The sequence below is a fragment of the Spermophilus citellus genome, assembly GCF_964194105.1.
Source record: "Spermophilus citellus genome assembly, chromosome: 3".
NCBI lineage: Eukaryota > Metazoa > Chordata > Mammalia > Rodentia > Sciuridae > Spermophilus > Spermophilus citellus.
Window position 1 is genome coordinate 208,807,262 of NC_138184.1, and position 20,823 is coordinate 208,828,084.

Here is a 20,823-nt window from a genome sequence, read left to right on the forward strand (position 1 = left end):
TATCACTACTTAGGAAGCACCATCCATACTGAGTACTGTGCTCCACGTTTTCAAGTTACACACCCACATGCCCTATTTTCTAGAGTTATAGTTATCAAAGCAGCCTGCAATGAATGGGTCCAAAAGGCAGTCTCACTGAGTATGATGCTATGGATTAAAACAGTAAAGATGACATGGGCAAACGGTTTTTATATTGATGTGAACAAAGCAGCCGGGGAGATACTTTTGGGGGCTTTTTGCCATGCCTGTCAAAAGGGTGTGTATGTTGAAAAATAAAAACAACCAGTGTTCTGGGACCTGACAAAGCAAAAAATTCTGATGTAAAAAGCATACAGATCATCAAATTTACACTAACCAAGTACATCAGAGTTTCAGTATTAAATACGATCTTTAGACTGTGGACTGACAGGGAGTCCACAGATCATCAGAATGAACTTGCTGTAAAAGTCAACTTTTAACCTACAGTTAGTAATTACTGTCAATAACGAGGTTCTAATATTGATAAAGTCAATGTCTTTAAATGGAAAAGCGAGTGGGCATCTTACTTTTATGCTTGAGATGACTGGTGAAAGTATTAAGAAATGGAGTTGTGGGCACATTTTTGGAAGGTGAAGTCTTCAGGAAAATAGGACTGTCTAAGCTGTTTGAAGGAGGGAATTTAGGCAGAAGGCACTTAGGGTCTAATCCATGGTTTAGGAAAGGCTTACAGGTACAAAAAATATTAGAAATTGGAGAACTAGTTTGGGGGATGGGTAAGGAGAATAGATGCAAATGTAAAGATTACACATGACAGCTTGGGTAGTAAGACTTTCATCTACTCAGTCTTAACTTTAAACTCCATCCATCCATCAGTTCATCCATCCAACATACTGACATTTACACATAAAGGTATAAGCTAATGTGGCAGACACTTCAGACAAAAAAGGTGGCTGAGGCATGACCTCTATAAAAACTGATTATGCTGTAGTTAAATAAGTGTGGTTTGTGGGAGTGTGACTTATCTATCTATAATATAAATTTTAATAAGTGCTGTGTGAGCTTACAGGATTAAGTGACAGGATATAACAGTTCAGTTGGATCTCAAAACTTGGTAGAAGAGCAAAAGTAAAGAGGCGGGAAAAGTCCATGGGTAGTTGGCAACCATTTTGTTTAGGAACAAGTTGTGAAATACCTTGCATTTAAAATTATTTTATGATGACTTTGAGCAGCTGAGACTGAAAGATTAGAGGCAAGATAGGTAAGAGAGTGCTTAATTCAAACCACTGGTGGGACTCTTAAGAATGAGTCTGATGGTTTCAGGAGAATGCAGAAAATAGAGGATGGTAGTGAGTTGACCCATATAGGAAAGAGTATACTTATCAAGAGTGCAGAATCTGTTTCAGTATTATAAGGGGTGATCAAATTCTTGGGACTGGTTAAATTAGGTAGGATTTTCTTCAAGAGGAAGAGGAGAGAAGTGTATGTTAACACAAATCTAGCACAGGTCAGCTGAGAGAGAGAGGACTATGGTAGGAACAAAGGTCATGATCAAGTATGAAGAGTCAGGATACACAATAAGTAATAATGAGATGTGTTCATATTAAGCAGGGAGGCTATAGGCAAACGAGGAAAGGGAATAAGAGACAAAACCAGAAACAATGCTAGATCACAGACTGGAGACAAAACTGATTGAATTTAATGTGGAAGTAAAGACAGAAAACTGGTCAGGAAAATGTTCCTGAAACTTTTATGGCATTTATTTTTGGTAATGGGAACTAAACCCAGTGGTACTTTGCCACTAAGCTATATCCCCAGAGTCCTTTTTATTTTTTTATTTAGAAACAGGGTCTTTCTAAGTTGCTGAGGGTCTCACTTGAGTTGCTAGGGCTGGCCTCGAACTTAGATTCCTTCTGCCTCAGCCTCCAAAGTCACACTGGGATTATAGGCATGTACCACCATGCCTGTCTGGTGGCAATTTTTTTTTTTTTTTAATTAAATGGTTTGGTTGATACAATGAGAAGCTACAGAGAATTTAAGATGAACACCAATAAAAACCACTGGTAGTAATATCTCAGTGTAGTCAGAAAGGATGATTGACACTGGGTGATGAAGAAAGGAGGTTAAGAGTGGCTTTTCCAGGGCAAAAACACAATACCAAATGCACCACCATAATATCAAGATGAGCACTTAATAAATAAGAAAGGCAAATAACCAAAGGGAACAAGGAAAGTATGCCCTGAAGAGCTACATTAAAATTATTTTCAGAAGTGAGTCTCCTCTTATGAGGGCTGGCTGAAAATGAGAGGCGACTACTGAGGTGATTTGTATGAAGAGGAGGCAGAGTTAGAGAAAAGATGGATGCTAGAAATTAAGTAAGGAGAGGGGTATGTGAAGTGAGCTAGGGTGTACAGCATATCATGTAGCAAATGTCAGAGTGGGGAATTTGGAAGGAAACTGTCAGGTCTCAACCAGTGGTATCCCTCAGTGGAGGGAAGACTGACAGAATAAGAGGGGGGGGGGGTTAGGAAAAGAGTTCAGAAAGCTTTGTAGGGATAATAATTAAAGGAAAGGGTTGTGTTAATAGGGCAAAGAGTAGGAAGAGGGTAAAAAGGGTGGATCTAAAACAGGCCAGCTGCAGCAATCCACATAGATCTGGATTGAACTGAGAAGGAACAGATAGATGCAGTGTAGTTTGTAGGAGGGTGAAAGCATGTTGAGCAGTGAGTGCCAAAATGAGCAGACACCTACCCAGAAGACAGTCTTCCATCCTTGGGCATGCTACACAAATGGCAGGAGGGCTGTTGAAGGTACTTAAAAGGTTTTTCTCTAGGACAAACAGGAGGAAGGGAGGAACAGTACAGGGAAACACCATTAAAGTTGCCCTCCGCTGTAAAGGAGTCAGTTACTAATGAATGACAGATGACTTGGAGGATAAGGCAGCATTCCTGGGCCAAAAGTCAGGAGGAAATAAGAAAGAAAAGGGAAGGCTGGGGCTTTAGCTCAGTGGTAAAGTGCTTGCCTCGAATGTGTCAGGCACTGGGTTCGATCCTCACCACCACATAAAAATAAAGATACTGTGTGTTCATCTACACTAAAAAAAAAAAAAAAAAAAAAAAAAAAGAAGGGAGAATGGAAGCAAAGGAAGGGACTAATATATAGTGGGAGGCCTATAGGCAAACCAGGTATAGAATAAAGATCTCAAATGGGGCATCCTATAAGCTCAAACTAGGTCTAGTTGGTCACATTTTACGCACAAAGGAAATGGGAAATAAATAGGGTGAGAGACAGGACTTGAGTTAGGAGGCTGCAGGAGATTAGGTCTTGAAACTTTGGAGAGAAACTGTTAAAGTAAAGGACTTGGTTGAAAGGAAAGTTTATAAGGAAGATGATTAAATGATTTGCTAATAGAAAGTTATTGCTGACAACTTCAGAGATATTGGGCTTTCTTATTCAAGAGTATGAATATGTAGTTTGTCCAGAGAATGGATTTCTGCTATCAGATGGGGAATGATTGAAGATTATGAGGAAGGAAATGTATCTGAGGAGAAGAACTCTGCATCCATTTATTTTGTAGCGAGATGGTATGTGAAAGTAGGACAGGTGGTTAAGATATTGTAGATTACTGTATAGTGTGTGTCATTAAAGTTGCTCATAAAAGTTATCCTGCTTTGGGGAGACAGGCTAAAAGCAACACACATTTCCTAGGGAGAATACCACAAAGGACAAGATGGAGGCTAGAAGCTAAAAGGGAGAAAAGAAGTAGGATTTAGTCTGGGAGGTATAATACAAAATGTGGGTAGGGAAGGGCATTAAAGAGGGCCAAAATGAAGAATACGGGAAGATGGCAGAATTGAATATGAGGAATATGTAGGTGAGAGTTAAGCTAGATTATAACTATAGGTGGAGAAAGCATGTGAAGAAAAAATGGCTAAATAAGAATTTTTGTCATGAGGGTGAGAATCTTTGCTTAAATTATATTTCAAAGAACAATTATGATTAATAGACTGAAAGGCCAAGGAGTTTAAATGGGATGGATCTGAGCCATGGTCAGTGGCAGGAACCCCTCCTATGGTCTGGACTAAACTAAGAATGCAAATGTATTCAGAATAATGTAGGAAACAGGGGAGATGAAAGAAAGAACTATCAAATCCATGAGAATGACCTAAAGATGGCAGCTGAAGAAAAAAGCAATTGTGTAGGTAACAAGGGTTTCACTAGGGTCAATCGGGAAAGAGTGGAAGAGCATGCAGAAAAGATGGAGTCATTTGAAGACTGGCAGGTATTGATAAGAAGGATATGGCATGATAATTATACTAAAGATCACAATTAAGTAAGAAAGGGAAGACAGGGAACTAAGTTTTGGGAGCACTATATGAAGAGTAATTAAGAGCAGGAGGAATGGCATGGGGAGATAGGATGAGAAATGGTGTTTCCCAGAGTGGGAGACCCTGTAAGACCTTATAATGTGAGTCTTTTGGTCAAATGTTGGCTCTTAATGCCAGACTTCAAAAAGCAGCATATGCAATGGGAGAACAAGGGTCTGACCAGTTAGGGCAATCTTTGGTGAGAGATTTTTAATTAAAATGATCAGAAAGACAAGAATTAAGATGAATTAAAGAACCAGGAGAGAGCTCTGAGTATTTTTTTTCTGTAGAATAGATTACCATACAAGAGTGTCTGGAGATCATGCTGGGAATGTAACTAAAGAGTAAAACTTCATTTGTTATTTCCATGTATAGATGGGAGATGAGTTTACGCTATATATAATTAAGACACTGGAGGGAACCCTCGGTCACCAAAGGGAGATAACAAATGAATATCATGTAACGTGCTCTTTACATGATGCACTGAGGTTACTCATAGAAGTAACTGTCATATGACAGGTCCAACTTAAGTCATTGAGGACCTCTATACTGTAAGTCACTCAGAGACCCTCCTGTTTGGGTGGAATCTCTTTTTCTTAATGCTGCTCTCTCTGCAAGCATCTTTGGGGTAGGGAAGAAAGCACTAGGGTATGTCACACTGGCAAAGAAAAGTTTCAGCTTGGGGTGGGACTGCAAATTGGTGCGGCCAATTTGGAAAGCAGTTTGGAGATTCCTGGGAAAGATGGGAATGGAACCACCATTTGACCCTGCTATTGCCCTTCTCGGACTATTCCCTGAAGACCTTAAAAGAGCATGCTACAGGGATACTGCCACATCGATGTTCATAGCAGCACAATTCACAATAGCTAGACTGTGGAACCAACCCAGATGCCCTTCAATAGATGAATGGATAAAAAAAAAATGTGGCATCTATACACAATGGAGTACTATGCAGCAATAAAAAATGACAAAATCATAGAATTTTCAGGGAAATGGATGGCACTAGAGCAGATTATGCTTAGTGAAGCTAGCCAATCCCTAAAAAACAAATACCAAATGTCTTCTTTGATATAATGAGAGCAACTATGAACAGAGCAGGGAGGAAGAGCAGGAAGAAAAGATTAACATTAAACAGAGACATGAGATGGGAGGGAAAGGGAGAGAAAAGGGAAATTGCATGGAAATGAAGGGACACCCTCATTGCTATACAAAATTACATATAAGAGGTTGTGAGGGGAATGGGAAAATAAACAAGGAGAGAAATGAATTACAGTAGATGGGGTAGAGAGAGAAGATGGGAGGGGAGTGGAGGGGGGATAGTACGGGATAGGAAAGGTAGCAGAATACAACAATTACTAATAGGGCATTATGTAAAATTGTGGATGTGTAACCGACGTGATTCTGCAATCTGCATTTGGGGTAAAATTGGGGGTTCATAACCCACTTCAATCTAATGTATGAAATATGATATGTCAAGAGCTTTGTAATGTTGTGAACAACCAATTAAAAAAAAATTTTTAAGTTGAAAAAAAAAAAAAAGTTTCAGCTTGGAAGTGATAACGACGGCCAGAATTGATCATATGGCTGCCTACCAACCAGCAAAAAGGTTCAGAAGTACAATCATGCCTTGTGTTTGGAACCACAGGAACATTTGCTGTACAGGAGACCAATGGACATAATAATTTTTCCAATTTACAATGTTAAACACCTTAAATCATCTGAACCTGTATTTAAAACTTACTATATTAAATTTCCCTTCTCATTAATTCAATTATCTTTTTGAAAAACAAACTTTACTGAAAGCATAAATAAGTTTTGCAAATATAATGAATTAGAAAAAAAAAAAGCAGTAACTCCATCATGTGAAGGATTTTTTGGCAAATCAAAGTCAGATCCTAGAGAGAGAAGCTGGATAGGGAGTACTGTTCAAAAGTAGACTGAATCCATTTGAATGAAACATAGGTTTCTAAATGAAGGGAGCTTGGCAATAAGGCGTTTCATTAGTTCATTCCTCCCTTCCTCCCTTTCCTTTCCTGTTTGTTGTTGTTTACACTTTATAGCTCAAGCATGGGTCCCTGGATAAGTTATCAAGAAGGACAGGAACAGGAAAGCAACAAATGAAAAGATCATCTGAAGGCTGCCAGATACTGACTGGAGGGAGAAGGCCTCATTTGGGCCAAAAAACATAGAAGAGGGATTAAAGCCTAGAGGAGCACTATATAACCTAGAGAATGATTCTGAGGTGGAATGGTAATAAGAAAGGCCACAGCACCATAAAGATTCCCAGAACAGAGAATTCAGTCAGATCCAGAGTGGCCTGCATAGTCAGATTTGCACAGAGAATTCAGTAAGATCCAGAGTGGCCTGCGTAGTCAGATTTGCTAGGTGTAAGGCCAGATTACAATGATAAGTATATAGGAGCAAAACAAAGACCTGAACAACAAGCATCAAAAGTAGACTTATTTTTGATGTCTTGGTGGAAACTTTTTAATTAAAGGATTTGGCTGAAGGGAAAGTTAATGGCAATGCTTCTTAAATGTGGTATGACAGCATTACCTAGGAATTTGTTAGTAGTATAATTTTTTTCCCCAGACCCTGACCTTAGACCCACTGAATCAGAAACTCAGAGTAGCCCCTGTCAGTTTGAGCTTTAGTAATCTATAGTTTGGGGACTACTGCTTTAGACAAAGGCAGATTAAGAATAATTCTGAAATAGAACCTTTTCTAGCAACTGTCATTAGAATTAGCTGAAAATTGGAGAAGCAACTGAGGAAACTTGTATGAAAGGATAGGAGAGAAGGAGAGAATGAAGAGGATGAAGGCTAAAAATGGCAAAAAGATGAGCCTGGAGGGTGCAACTGGTAGTGTGCTGAAATGGCAAATGGGTAAGGGCATTAAAGAGTGACAGGATGAAGAACACAGGCAAGGGGTGAAGGAAGTCCGGAAGACTGATTTTATGTTAATCCAGGAAGATGGCTGAATTGAATATGAGGAATATGTACTAACTGGAAGGATCTGGCAAAATACTTGGGCCAAAAGTCATGATGGAAAAGGAAGAGGAAAAGTTAGATGCTATCTAAGGGGAAAGCACATCTAAAGACAGAAAATTGGTTCTGAGTGAAGGGGAGAGTGGGGACATGAAGAGGAGGAGACCTCAAAAAGAATATATATCCTTCATTATGAAAGGTTAGGATATACCTGGAAAATCTCCAAAAGGAAATCTAGAAGAACCTTCTATAAGAGGAACATCAAAGATGTACTTAGAAATTAACATGTTAAGATTTGTCAAAAGTGAGGGAAGCAACTGAGGAGATTTGTATAAAAAATAGTAAAGAAGTAAAGAATAGAAGATGGACATTGAATGCTAAATAAAGAGAGAGGATGTGTGAATTAGGCTAGAAGCAGAATGTACAGTATAGAAAATGAGCTGAACAGCAACTTTAGGAAATGGGAATTAAAAGTTTGTCAAGGAGAGACAGTGAGATAAGAATGTGGCAGAGGTGTAAGGCTTTGCTGTCCAGAAAGCTTTGTTGGAAAAATACTAGAGGTTATCTGTGTGGTCAATATAGTGAGAGGTAAGAAAGAGGCTAAGTAGGACGGGCATAAAAAACAGGTCAGTAGCAAGATCCTACCAGATTTTAGGCTGAACTATGAGTACAAGCAAATACAGTAAAGAAAGTAGGACACAAGGGGAGATGGCAGTGCACTGCACAGGGAGGGTTCAACATAAGGCAAGTATCCAGAGGAAACAATTGAATCTGTAAGAATGTCATGTACATGGTAGCTGAAAGGAGGGTCAAAGGATAGGGCTGCATAATTCTCTAGGATACAATAAGAAACAGAGGGGAAAGAAATGGAGGAACAAAGTAAGATGAATGATTTGAATAAGGGAAGAAGTTATAGACTGACGGGTTATGGCACATATTTGAACCTAGGTTATGATGGAATAAGAAGGAAGTGTTTATTAGCTGAATTAAGGACTGATGTACAAAATACAAAAGAGTTCATGGAGGGGCAGTGAGGTAGATCAGATCTCAAATTAGGCCCAGCTAGTCAACTTGAATGGGAAGGCTCAATGGTAATGAATGGGGTATCTAACAGAGGTTCAAGGACCTGGATAGAATGGGAACTAGTAGACTAGCTCATGATGCGATACATTTTTAATTAAAATTTTGGTTAAGAGCAAAGTTTACGGGCATTTTAGTAAGATAAATTCTAAACAAGTACTGCTAGCAACATTAACATACATCAGGATCAACCAGCTAGGGCGTCTACAAGGTGAGTGGTCTGTCTGTAGAGAAGAATAATTTTATTTCTTGAGGAATCATGTGAATCATGAGGGACTTGTACCTCAGGAGAATACTATATCCTTGGCTCTGATGAAATGATGGTCAAAATGAACAGGTGAGCTATGGTAGAGTATAATTAAGAAAACAGAGAAAGACTTTTGTGATAAGACGAAGAAGTGTGAATTAGAGAAGGGGTTCTGGGTAGTCAGAGCAGTAAAAAGGCAAAGAAGCTATGGATTTAAGAGACCTAGAGGGTTCTTGAGAAATATGTCAGATTTCAAAAGGGGCATAACTGGTTAAATGTTTGGTGTTATAGATTGCAGGGAGTGAGTGGTGTAGATAATGAAAGGAGCAAAAATCTGGCTCTGGAAAGTAGATTAGTTCTTGATATCTTTTTTTAAAAATTCTTTTTAGATATACATGACAGTAGAGTGTATTTTGACCTAGTATAACTTATTCTAATGAGGATCCCATTCTTGTATATGATGTGGAGTTTCACTGGTGGTGTATTGACATATGAATATTGAAAAGTTATGTCCAATTCATTCTACTGTCTTTCTGTTTAGTTCTTGAAGTCTTGATGGGAATTTTAAAAAAATTATATAAATTTAAAACCCTTAAGACAGTATTACAAATGATTAATTTAAGAAGCACATTAAGATAGTGAATTTCTCTTGGAAAGGAAAGTGGTAAATGATTTGGGGAGTGGAAGACAGGAAGTCTCGATTATATGTGCAATATTTTATTTCTTTTAAAAAGATCTGAAACAAATACCACTAAGTTATGAAGTAAGGCAGTAGGTTTTATGAATTTTGGGTTTTAATTAAAACTTAATTATTAAGAGTTGGGCTGATAAGAAAGGTTATAGGGGAAGATTAGGATGAATTTTGATAAAAAAATACTGACAGCAATGTAAAAGACATTGACTTGACTAGAGAGTGTGAGTGGGTAGTTTATTTGGTAAGAGGATCATCTGTACTTCGTAAGAACTGAGTGGTACCATTAAGGGAGTGCACCTCAAAAGTACATGCCTAGAGAAGAATAATGTATTCATTACTATGATTATAGATATGAGATAGTGCAAATAATTGAAAAAAATAACTAGGAAGAACTGTTCAAGTTTGTTCAGAAGTCAAAGTGTCATGTTAGAACTGAGTGTAAGAGAAACTACTGAGACATATATAGAGAGAAGAGAGAAAGATGGAAGTTGAAATGTAAGTCAGGAGAAGGGGACCTAGGATTTAGGCTGGGGTGCATAGCATGAAGGTTTGCAAAATGTTAGAATACCTAGGGTATTGAGGAGGACCAGGACAAGACACACCGAAGGATAGCAGAACCAAAGTTCTAAAAGGGGTGTCTCTGAAACCAGATATCAACCAAGGGAGATGAGAGGAAGGCAGAAAATGGCAAGATAAGAAATGAAGAATGGTATCTGGCTGCCCAGAAAGTCTTGCTGGAAAAAAGATTTGAAGCACTTGGTGCAGAAATAGAATGAGAAGTTGGAGTGAGATTAATGTGGATCAGAGCAGGAATCCTAGCAAAGTCCAGACTACATGGAAGACAGAAGAAGCCTGAATAGTGCTGAATATACATATCCAAAAGAAAGACTATGTCCATTAGAATGATCTAGCTGAAATAAGAAATTTTGGAAATGTAAGGGTCTGCAGCAAAAGGAGGAGAAAGAAGAGAAAAGAAGAGCCATGTTCCAAGTTGTTAATAGACAGAATGACATTATTTGAACCATCACAGAGTTTGACGAGGCAAATGGCTGTTGCTTCATACTTAGGCCAAAGGTCATGACAGAAGAAAAATAGAGGCTAGTCACTAAGCAAAGGGACATTGTTTGAATTAGCAGTTTTTAAGAAGGTGGAATGGCTGGGCTGGGGTTGTGGCTCAGTGGTAGAGAGCTCACCTAGCATATGTGAGGCCCTGGATTCAATCCTCAGCACCACATAAAAGTAAATAAATAAAATAAAGGTATTGTGTCCAACTACAACTAAAAAAATAAAAATAAAAAAATAAAAAGAAGGTGGAATGACAAGACTATAGATTAGGCATGAATTAAAAAGACAAAGCTGTCAGTCTCAGAACTGTGTAGAATGGAGAAGATCAGGGGTCAGAAAAAGCGTTAAGGATTACATGGGCTGGTGCTTGGTCTCTGTGGGAAATCTTCAGTGACTGGAGTGATTGTTTGCTAGGAAATGTCAGAAATTAAGATAAAGCCTGAAGCAACCATTGCTGGAAGCCTTGAAAACATTAGGATTAATCTTTTTTAAAGTAGACATGAGAGAGTGTTTTGATATAACAAATAAGTTCTACTAGTTGAGGATGGCTGGAATCATGATGAGGTAAAACTCAGGAGATCAATCTAGATTCACTGATGTATCAGAGTTTGTGGAGGAAAGAAGTTCAGAATGTTTAAGATAGGGTAGGGCAAGTGATCAAAGGGAGTTTAAGGAATCATGTCAAGACTGGCTAAAAGTGAGAGAAGCAACTAAGAAAACATATATTTTAAAAAGAGAGAGAAAAGGGGAAGGAAGAGATGTTTGGGTAAAGAGGAAATGTATGAATTAGGTTTGGTTTGGAATCTGCAAGGTACCATATGGCAAATAAGACTGAGACCAGAAAGAAGAATGCAGGTATCACCAGCTCTCCTGTCACACAAATTAAATACTGCTTAACATGAAAAGTTCTTATATATAAAACATCATGTGCTTGGAAAATTTGGTACAGCGAGTTACCATTCTTGTGCTAACAAAAACGATTGCTTGCACACAAGCCTGCTTGAAATGATACACTTTTGCTGTGGCCATAGCTCTTCTATCAGTAGGCTCGCTTCCTATGCTGAAGGATTTTAAACATGTGCAATATTCCTGTCGTCTCCCCAAAATATGAGTGGGACAACTTAAGCAACTCGTTAATTGGTAAGTAAACATTTCCACATTTTTTCTTTATATATTTCGTTTAAAAATACGTTTTTGTTATTTATCTTGAAATTATGTCATTGTTCCTTGCAGTGTAAAAGGAAAATGCAATTATGATCTTTATTTTAGTATGGGAACTTCTGTACCACACACAAACATGTCTACTATTCATGAAATGTATGTAAGATAATGAGGCAGGTGTCCTTTAAAATAACCAAGAAATTTGTGAAAGTTTTCATCAGTGTTTTAATGATGGTTTGGAAACTATGTTGGGTTTTTTTAAAGGGAGATGGATTGGAGCTGTTTAAAATTTAAGATAATGCAATATAAATGTTTATTACCAAAAACTGTTATTTAAGCGCAAAGGATATTCAAACTTTCCTGTGCTCATATGGCAGTTAAGTCAGGAAGAGGACTGTGGAGTGTGGTTGTTTTTAAAGAAAGATGAAAAGAAAATGCATTTATAAAGAAAAGTCTAATCAATAGAAAAGTTGGTGACAAGTTCAGTGAAGTGGATAAAAAACAAGGCAAGTGGTAGGAATCTTATCAGAAACAAAGAGAGAATGAAAGCAACTCAGCACAGTATATGAGAAAGCAGAGATTCAGAAATGGATCAAGCAATGAATGTAGAAAAAGAGGCACCTAACAGGAAGACACCAGTGAATGAATAGTGGTGATACAAGAGTATATAGGTGTTAATAAAAATAGTTTTTCCAAGGCTAAATAGGGAAAACAGAAGAAAACCAGTGGATAAGCAATGTAAAATTTACTTTTAGATAAAGGTCATGTAAGGTTGACATATTGCCAAGATTTGGCACTGTAATTATAACAAATGGAGCAAGAAAAAAATATAGGAGGAAACTAAGTGAAATGAAAAGTGTATGGACTTGATAACATTTTGGAGAAATTTGAATAAATATAGAGCTGATAGCATCACAATTAGGAAACCTAGAAACAATGAAGTCAGTAAAACAAGGGCGTAAACCAAAAAAACGGAATAGGGTTAAGAGAAACCAAAGTTACCCAAGAAGAAAAGAGTGGAGGTGAGAGACACTAAAGTGAGAAGACAACTATATGTATCAGAGTGGAATGTTAGATTTTCTAAGTCTGGGATTAAAGTAGATGCTGAGAAAAACAAGAAAGAAAAATATCATCAATATACACAAGGAAAGAAAAAACAGAAAAAAAAAGAAACATGTAGATTAACAGGAAGAATGTAGATAATGACCATATTACAGTGCATTAAAAAGAATGTGTGATGGGGATAGAAGTAGACAGTAAGGGATGGTCCTACATGCGGGATCTGGTGACACTGGATGGTACATAATTTTAAAGACAGAAAATGTTAGTACAAGACAAAAGGGAATTAAGAACATGGGCAGCTTTTGGGGCTGGGGTTATGGCTCAGCAGTAGAGCGCTCACCTAGCACGAGCGAGGTGCTGGGTTCGATCCTCAGCACCACATAAAAATAAATAAAATAAAGGTACTGTGGCCAATTACAACTAAAATATATATATATATACACACACACACATATATATGTATATATATATATACATATATATATGTATATATATATACATATATATATATATGTATATATATATACATAGACATACACACACACACACACATATATATATATATATATATATATATATAAGATAGATAGATAGATAAATGCTGCCCATATTCTTTTATCTATCTAAGCTTCTGGAAAGGTCAAGTTTACAACCTAGATATTTTAGAGGAATCACTTATAAGAGTGTGAGTGTGAAGTAGAAAAAAAAGGAATGGGAGAACAAGGCACAGCAACTCATGGAGGCTTCCATGAGAATTCTGGGTTTTTATAAAAGTTTAGAAAATAATGACAATGTAAATGTAAGAAGTATAAATGCACAATGGATGAGGTACACAAAAAAGAAAGATAAAGCTTACAACATAGGTTAAAAGGAAAAAGGAATTGTCTGACTCTCTAAAACAATGATTTTGAGGAAAAAAAGATGAACATGAAGGGGAGAAAACATCAATTGAGTAATTTAAGCTGGGGTTGAGGCATGTTGTATGTGAAGGAGTAGACCCCAGTAGATCCCAGTGGAGAGTGCCAGGTCTAAATCAGAGGGGGAAGTGCTGAGATCCTAGAGCGAGGACCTCCAATGGTCACCACTGGAGGAAGGGCGGAGGTAGGAGATGGGAGAGTGAAGTCCAGAGAGTACAGGTGGCGTCCACACCAGTGATTCTTAACCGGGGGTGGGGGGGGGTGGATTCCACCCGAGGGGGGGCTGTGGGCACGGCCCCCAGGTAGGCCTATCAGAGCATCAGGGGGAGCACTGATTTGCTCACAAACAGAAACAGCAACAACAAACTGACCCAAAGATGACTCTGATAGGCCACCTGGGTGTCGTGCATCCCCGGGTGGGAATCACTGGTGGAGGGGGGAGAAAGGAGATGGGGCAGAGATGGGAGGGTGAGCACCTGACACCTGTGAGTCAGGGTAGGTGGAGGCATCAGAGATATGACTGTCAATCTTGGGAGGAAAGGCCCATCAGACCAGGGAAATGGATGAAGCAGAGAGGCACCTGGGAGGATGGATGCTGAGTGGGGGTTTTCTGCCAAGGGCAGGGACAGCAGCACCAACAGTGTGGTTCCAGCTGAGGACTGAGGTGGAAGTGAGGCTGAGAAGGGTGGGTGGCACACAGGAGGACGATGTGTGGGTGTGGGCAGAGAGGAGCAGGCTGGTAGCACACAGGGAAGGAAGAGGCAGAGGGGAGTGGAGCCAGCACTGAAGGTGAGCTCATGGAGGAGCTGACTGCCAATGAAGGAACAGAAAGAGCAGAGGCAGTGAGTGGGATGGATGGCAGTGTCCAGGAAGAGACTGTTGTTAGGCCCAGTGTCAAGTCAGCCTGAGAATGGGGGCGTGTGCACTGGGATATAGTGGCAAGTGCAGGGCAGGAGTGAGGGCAGGAGACAAGTGTGTGTGTGTGTGGGGGGGGGGTGGGGTGGGGTCAGGAACAAGGTAGGTGAATCAGGAGACACTTCTTAAGAGCCTTTTCAGAATGTGAAAGAAAGAATGTGAAAGGCCACCTGAAAAGTTTCAGGGACTCATGGACCCAGAGCTCCAAATAGAACCCACAGCCTGCAGCCACAGGGACTGCTGGGTAGAACATGGAGGTCTGGTACAATCTTTGTGATGCAAAGCTCACTGAATGTGGGGGAGCAGTGGTTGTGAAGGGCAGGTTGAAAAGGGTGTGCACACACAGGAGGACTACTGGATCAGCCAGCTGATTCACAGATGGCAGCTGAAAGAATGGCAGATGGCGAGGAGATGACTGGCCCTTGCTATGCAGTAGAGACAAAAGCAGGAGAAAGGATCAGCTGGGCCCAGGAGAGGGCAGAGGAGGTGAGGGGTTTGCAACATGTTGCAGAGCAGTGGGCAAGAAGAATTGAGAAAGAGCAGACGAAGGAGCCCAGCAGCTGGGAGAGGAGAAGGCTGTTGAGAGATTGGGGAAGGTACTGCACCAAGAAAGGCGCATCAGGACTGAGGAGGGAGAGAAAGTGATGAATCTGGGTGAGCAAAGGCAAGCAGAAAAGAACATGGCACGGGTAAGACATGAAGGAGAGGTGCGAGGAGGTCGAAAGTAATGAAGTTTTAGTGCTTGTATCATTTTGGAATCAGGTGATCAATGGTTGAGAGAATTACTCTGATATAGCAAATGACTATCTCCAATACTGCAGAACTGAGAAGCTAGGAGTATTAAGGATGAAATCTGACAGCAGATGGACTCAGTAGAGCCCTCTGGGGGCAAAGAGTTTGACAATGGTGGTAGCAGTGAAGACAGGTCAAGAAAGGAGCCATCAGAAAGAAAAGACTCATGACTTCATGGATTATCTGGCAGGTGGCAGGGCAAGTAGGAATGATGACAACGAAAAGTAGAGAGTCTCTGGAAAAGTAATGGTAGAAAATACAGGGGATTGCTATGCAAGGGTTAAGTCTGTATCCAAGGTGGAGAGAGGTAGAAATGGATGTTGGGCTGTCATGGGAAGATGGTATACGAGATATCTGTTATGTAAAAGAGTCAGCTGAATAATAAGGGAATAGGAGGCACATGATGGGGACAGAGACTCATAAAGTAGTAGGGGGTCAGTTTTGAACAGGAGCTAGTGAGGAAAGGAGCAGGTACAAAGTAGAGTTCCCAAGATAGAGGTCTTGGCAGATCTCAGGGCACAAGTCAGTAGGATGCATGGTGTCAGGGTCTGACCTTAGAAGCAGAGCACAGAATCAAAATCTAGGCATTTGCAGAATGGGGCCCTACAGAGGTAGTAGGGCAATGGTCCACAGTGAATTGTGTGAAACAGACAAAACCAGGCAGCAATGCACTTTAAGATAGCTCCTGCATAGATGGAACTGGCAGGTAACCTCAGGGACACGGAGATGGATCCATGCAGATGGGTCTCCAGAATATGGATAGAAAGATGCTTGCAAATGTAGATGAGACAATTTGTAGTGTTCACTGTTTCTGTGCTTCTACCATTCCAAGGTTGCTAGAAGGCTGGACATGTGGCCTGTGGGGGCTGACTCCACAGGGAGTCATGCTAAAGTCAGGGAGGGGTGAGAAGTTGATAGTGGAACCCGGTGGGGCTTTATGGATTTAATATGAGAAAGTAATGAAGGCAGCCAAATGCAATTTAGGAGAAAGCAAGTTTTTAGAGTTGGGGAACTTTGGGATTTGAAGAATTTCTAATTTGGGTCAATTCATCCAGAGGATAAGAGTGAAGGCAGGAGAACAGGATGGAAAGTTAGTATCTGCATAAGGAGAGACTCTTAAAAATAACATGAGTGATGTGAAGGTTGTATGTCAAGAGGGAAAGAAAAAAAAACAAGTGGACTCTGGACATGATTAGAGGTACTATGAGGGCAAACTCTTTGAACAGGGGTGCATTTGGTCAATGACGCTTTACTGGGGAAAATGGAAATGATGGAGAAAAAGAGGAACAGGAAAAAGTAGCAGGACTGACTGTAGAGTTTTGTGGGAACTTGCTTGATGGAATGGGAAGAAAGAAGAGAAAGAAATTATAGCAGAAAAGAAGTAGGAACAGGAAGCTTAAGGAAAGTAAGAGGAGGGAATCAAAGGAAGAAATGGTAGGTCAAAGGTTCAGAAAGACAAAGTGGGACAGGGAGAGAATATAAAGAGTTTGAGCAGTGAGAGCACATCCAAGAAGTGAGAAGACTCATAGGGAGAAAAGAGTGAATTCAAATAGGTGGCAGGCACTAGGCCACACCATAGGGAGTTCATGCTGAAGTTAGAGTGGAGTGCAAAGTTGACAGTGAAACCCAGTGAGGCATCATGGGTTTAATATGAGAAAGTAATGGAGGTAGCCAAATGACAATGCAGGAGAAAGCAAAGTTCTGCAATTTAGGGATTAAGGGTTTCTAAGATAAGCATGGGCCATAGAGATGAGGCAGGGATCCTTCGCTTGTCCAGGCAGAGAAAGAGAAGAAATGGTCTGAGAAAGAAAGGCAGCAAGGTGCCGGGCGTGGTATAATCCCAGCAGCTTGGAAGACTGAGGCAGGAGGATCATGAGTTTAAAGCCAGCCTTAGCAAAAGTGATAGCGTAACTCAGTAAGACTCTGTCTCTAAATAAAATACAAAATAGGGTTGGGGATGTGGCTCAGTAGTCCAGGTGCCCCTGAGTTCAATTCCCAGTACCAAAAAAAAAAAAAAAAAAAAAAAAAAAAAAAAAAAAAAGAAGGATGTAAAATGATTCATCAAAAGGGGGAGTAGGGTCAGAAGACATTCAAAAAGGATAGAGTGAAGAGAGAGGGGTGGTAGGGAGATGGGCCAGTCCTGGAGTTGCAATGAAGGTACTTAAGTGCTCAGGCTAGACTGCAAGCCTGCATGGAAAGCAGAAAAGGGTTGGGCATGGAAGAATATGTGCATTTAAAGCCTTGAATGTTGTTGCATGGGTGCAAATTTAGGGCCAGACTCTATTACAGGGAAAGGTGGATATAGGGATTGAGGGTGGATATAGGGATTGAGGTTTCAGACAGATCGGTTGGGGTATACTGGGTTGTACTGGAGGACATGTTTAGGAGAAGAAATGTTAGTATTGAAGGTAGGAGTGGACTTGGACCTTCGGGCAGGCCTCAGACATAGAGAGGTAATAATCATCTTCTACCAAGCTGGTGGACTATTCCATTTTGTTGTTGAGGGTGATGAATTCAGGCTAGGGAAGACCAGAGTCCACTCAGAAAAGAAAGAGGAATTTTAAGTAGGGAAAAAGGAAAGAAAAAGGTAAGAAGCTGGTCTGTAGGAAAACTAGGAATTTGGAGACCAAACTGGCAGGATCTGTAAGGGCTTTTTTTCTGGTTAGAAAGGATAGATTAAGGAAAAGAGATATTAACAACACTAAAGGATCAGATTGATAAGAAACCTGTGAGTGGGAGACAGAGCCTTCAAAAGAACAACTCTCATGTAGACTGGAGTGGGAACAGATCCTGAATGAAGGAATAAACAGGGAGGGAAATTTGGTGGATCCCAGTGGAGAGTGCCAGGTCAGAGAGGGAAGTGCTGAGATCCTTGAGCTAGGACCTCCAATGGTCACCACTGGAGGAAGGGCGGAGGTAGGAGATGGGAGAGTGAAGTCCAGAGAGTACAGGTGGCGTCCACACCAATGATTCTTAACTGGGGGTGGGGAGGGTGGATTCCACCCGAGGGGGGGCTGTGGGCACGGCCCCCAGGTAGGCCTATCAGAGCATCAGGGGGAGCACTGATTTGCTCACAAACAGAAACGGCAACAACAAACTGACCCAAAGATGACTCTGATAGGCCACCTGGGTGTCGTGCATCCCCGGGTGGGAATCACTGGTGGAGGGGGGAGAAAGGAGATGGGGCAGAGATGGGAGGGTGAGCACCTGACACCTGTGAGTCAGGGAAGGTGGAGGCATCAGAGATATGACTGTCAATCATGGGAGGAAAGGCCCATCAAACTAGGGAAATGGATGAAGCAGGGAGGCACCTGGGAGGATGGATGCTGAGTGGGGGTTTTCTGCCAAGAGCAGGGACAGCAGCACCAACAGTGTGGTTCCAGCTGAGGACTGAGGTGGAAGTGAGGCTGAGAGGGGTGGGTGGCACACAGGAGGACGATGTGTGGGTGTGGGCAGAGAGGAGCAGGCTGGTAGCACACAGGGAAGGAAGAGGCAGAGGGGAGTGGAGCCAGCACTGAAGGTGAGCTCATGGAGGAGCTGACTGCCAACGAGGAACAGAAAGAGCAGAGGCAGTGAGTGGGATGGATGGCAGTGTCCAGGAAGAGACTGTTGTTAGGCCCAGTGTCAAGCCAGGCTGAGAATGGGGGTGTGTGCATTGGGATATAGTGGCAAGTGCAGGGCAGGAGTGAGGGCAGGAGACAAGTGTGTGTAGGGAGTAGGAACACGGTATGTGAATCAGGAATATGGTTCAGAAGATAGTGTAAGAAAGGATGTGAAAGGCAATGTGATGGGTCACCTGAACTCTTGGATGTGGGGTGCTGGAAAGATTTCATTGCTGGGCCACAAGGCAGTGACCATGAGAGTCTGAGTAACAGGTGTACATCAGTAGTGTTATGCAAGTTGAGTGAATGTGGTTGAGAAGGGAGTACACATCAAAGAGGACTACAGAATCAGAGGACTCATAGACAGTAGCCAAAAGCATGGTGGATGTGGAGGGTACAATAATACTGTCATGCAGTAAAGGAGGAAAGATGGAGAAAGGATCAATCTGGGCCCAGGAGAGGGAAGAGAAGTGAGGAGTTTTCCAGTAGGGTAGAGCATGATAGTAGCTGTTATAGTCCACTGGGTAAGAAAAATGTGAAGAGAAAAGGAAGGAGCCCACAGCTGGGAGAGGAGAGGCATGCTGAGAAGCCTGGAGAAGGTAATGTCCTAAGGGAGAGATGGCAAGGACAATGTACATGTGAGTGAATAAACATATGAGAACTGTGTCTTAATTTAGGGAAAGAGCATAAGAAAGCCCAGCAAGGACAAACAACATGGGCAAGATAAGGGGTGAATGAAGAGGAGGTGGTAGGAAGTCTAGGGAAAATGAGGCTATAGTGATCATGGTACCTTGAAAATGTTGGGAACCACTTTTTAACAAGGTGCATGGTGAGACGATGAAAGGGCAGTGGCTCCAAGTAAGGGGACAACTTCTCTAAATGTGGCAGCACTGAGAAGCTAGGATTTTCAGGGGTGAATTCAGGCAGCAGATGGACTCTGTAGAGCACCTTAGGAACAAAGAAGTTTGCGATGGTGGCAGCAGGAAGGGGTGGGTTAGGAGGTGCAGATGTGGAGAGAAGGACTCCTGAGTTCATGGCCTGACTGGGAAGTGGCCAAGGACATATGACTGAATGATGGAAAGGAATCAGAGGATCCCTGGAAGATTAAAAAGTGTGGGGAAAATGCAGGAGATGCCCTGGCAAGGGTTAAATCCACATCCAGGATGGAAAGAGAGAGACATGGGAATTGGATTGCCATGGGAAGGTGGTATCTTTGATTTGAGTTGTTTTGGGGGAGTTGATGGGGAAGAATGGCACTCTGGACATAAAAGAATATGAGCCTGTGGTAGACTCAACACAGGTAAGGGAGCTAATATGGAATACGGGGCAGGCAGAATGCAGAGTTCCCAAGCCAAGGATTTTAGCAGGTCATAGGGACAAGCTGGTAGGATGGGCAGTATCAAGGCCAGGCCTTAGGAGCAGAATCAAAAGTCAGCATTTGCAGAGTGGGGCTCTAAGAAAGGAGTGGAACAAGGGGCTGCAACAACTTGTATAGAACAGATGAAACAGGGTAGTGTTGCTCTTTAAGATGGGTCCTATATGTATAGCACTGCAGATACCCTGGGGACATGGGGTGGACTTATGTAGAATGAGTCTAGTATGTGGGAGAGATGCTTGCAAAAGAGGAAGAGCAGCTGGGAACCAATGCGGAACAGGCATTTTTCAGTGACCAATCTGTTCTTCTGCTGTTAAGAGGTGGCTGAAAAGGAGAGAAGTGTACCATACAACAAAGAGATTCAACGGAGGACACAGTAAAGCCACAGGGAGGTAGAAACCAGAACCCAGTGAGGCATTAGTTTGTATGAGAAGGCAGCAGCGAGGGTAGGTAAGAAAGAGAAAACAAGGCAGTCCTGGACAGTCTTCGGTACTGGGAGGGTAACTGTGATGGGCAGTGGTGCATTTCCTGTATGAGGCCCTATCCAGGGGAAAGAGAAACACTGGAGGAGAGGAGAGGTTGA

General features: G+C 41.4%; 1 protein-coding gene across 1 annotated transcript in view; it reads right to left on the minus strand.

The window, feature by feature from the left end:
• COPG2 (COPI coat complex subunit gamma 2) overlaps window positions 1–20,823 on the minus strand; it is a 129,594-nt gene that overhangs the window by 2,787 nt on the left and 105,984 nt on the right. The window lies entirely within an intron of this gene.